The sequence below is a fragment of the Nanorana parkeri genome, unplaced genomic scaffold (assembly GCF_000935625.1).
Source record: "Nanorana parkeri isolate BGI_ZX_2015 unplaced genomic scaffold, ASM93562v1 scaffold811, whole genome shotgun sequence".
Lineage (NCBI taxonomy): Eukaryota > Metazoa > Chordata > Amphibia > Anura > Dicroglossidae > Nanorana > Nanorana parkeri.
Genome location: NW_017307079.1, coordinates 427,304 through 429,275, shown reverse-complemented (window position 1 = coordinate 429,275; position 1,972 = coordinate 427,304). Strand labels below are relative to the sequence as shown.

The following is a 1,972-nucleotide window of genomic DNA, read 5'->3' as shown; positions in this document are numbered from 1 at the left end:
GTGGTAGTGTGTGGTAGTGTGGTATTTTCACTCATTTTTGCTTATATATGCCCTAAAGCTGAACTCCAGCTTTACCTTCAGTCGTACAGGGTCTTCTATTGTACGGAAATTGCTTACCCCAATTTTATTGCACCCTGTGAGCTTCTCACAATGTGCACTGGAACTTGCAACAAGTCTTATAGAGTCTGCCTAATTTTCTGGATGGCTGGAGAACCTCCAGAATCATGTAGACACTGGGTGTAACTGCTGTAACAGGAAAGTGGAGGTAAGACTATAAGAATGGAGGTTGTTAGTTCCATATCCATCTGCTAAAACGTGCTCTATAGAGCTGTGGAAATTATGCAAAAGAAATGTTAACCAACTGAAAAAGTGCCATTTAAACATTTATAACCATAAAATAAAGCTACAATTAAATAGGTATTACATGCGGTTATTTTATTGAAAAACTGCCTTTAGTACAAGCATCCTTCCTCTAGCCCAAGCATTGTTCCTCTAGCCCAATAACTGCTGGCCTGTTTCAGAATGTGACTTCTAGGACTGATTTAGAAGAAGCACTTTCAGACTACAGATGCAGGTTACACTTAACCATAAATGTGCCTTCTGTTTATTGGTATAGCTACATGGGGTCCACAACGGGTACCATCACTTAAGAAAGTGCTGCCACTGAACACATACGCCATGCTTTTACATATGACTTTTACAGAATTTGTATGTGAAAATGTCCAAATTCTGCATATTCCTATTGCATGCTCTCCTGTTACTGACCTTAGACTGTTGTACTATACACTCAGTGTACTCCTGTTACTGATTCTTGCCTGGTATATACATCTCTTGCCAATTGAGAAATAGTGTAAGTCAGTAGGGCAATCAGATACTTGAACAAAGTAAAAAAAAAATTAATAATCCAACATTTCTGTGGGACAGAGCCCACCTTTCTTTTAAGTTGTCTCACCGAAATGTTGGACTTGAATAAAACGGCTTTGCTACATCTTTACTCCATTCAAGTCCTGCAAGTGGCCAACCTGGTTAATTATTTGGCTGGCAGGACAGTATACACCTAGGGACCGGGCTATACAAAATTACAAATCCTTTGGCAGGTAAAACAAAATGAGAAATGTTCGATAAGAGCCAGGAAAATGTTTTGTGTTTGCATTTCTCTCCTGTCCTTGCATGTCTCTCCTGCTAAAAAATACTAACTTTTATTGTGGGACCCACTTCATGGGGTATAAATTAGCAGCAAAAGTAACACAGTTTTAGGACACTAAACCAAGAGCAGCCATAATGGAAAGTCTGCTGGGTATTTTATTACTGGAAATACAACACAAAGTAAAATGTTTCACAATTCTAAACTGTCTTTGTGCAGTGAAAGTACCATTCACCCTTTTCCTACAGATGGTGAATGTTGCAGTATAGACTTGTACCAGCTGAAAAGTAGGTGTTGAGTGTGTCGAATTTCAAGAAATATAATTTTCAGTGGGCAAATTGCCATTGATTTGGCTTGATATAAGTCAAGACTGAGGGGGTTATTCACAAAAGGGGGAAGAGTTTGGAGAAGGCAGGAGAAGTGAACAATCTAGGACAGCATAGCTGATTTGGAAAAATTCTCCAATTCAGCTCACTTTCCAGTTCAGTTATGTTGTCCTAGATTGTTCACTTCTCCTGTCTTCTCCAAACTCTTCACCCTTTTGTGAATAACCCTGTGAATGAATATCCACTGAAGAATTTTGGGTGAATATCGAGCACAATGACCATCAAATCCTTGATAAATATGCTTCTATAAATTGTCCTACAGATTGAAAACATTATATGACCTGTATGGCAGATAATTATATTCTTGCAGTACCCCATCCCCTCCCCCCCCTCACACTGCAAGGGTTAAATGTTCATTAAGTCTAAGGGTAAAGGAATAACCTGTGATACTTACCTTATTTGCATGTGTGTGTGTGTGTGTGTGTGTGTGTGTGTGTGTGTG

At 39.1% G+C, this 1,972-nt stretch overlaps 1 protein-coding gene across 1 annotated transcript in view; it reads left to right on the top strand.

Annotated features, from left to right (window-relative positions):
* Positions 1-1,656, top strand: part of BRDT (bromodomain testis associated) — a 69,728-nt gene extending 68,072 nt beyond the window's left edge. Inside the window, exon 26 of the mRNA XM_018565078.1 lies at positions 1,646-1,656. The gene's annotated coding sequence lies outside the window, so the exon portion shown is untranslated. The remainder of the gene's footprint in view (positions 1-1,645) is intronic.
* Positions 1,657-1,972: the final 316 nt, after the last annotated feature.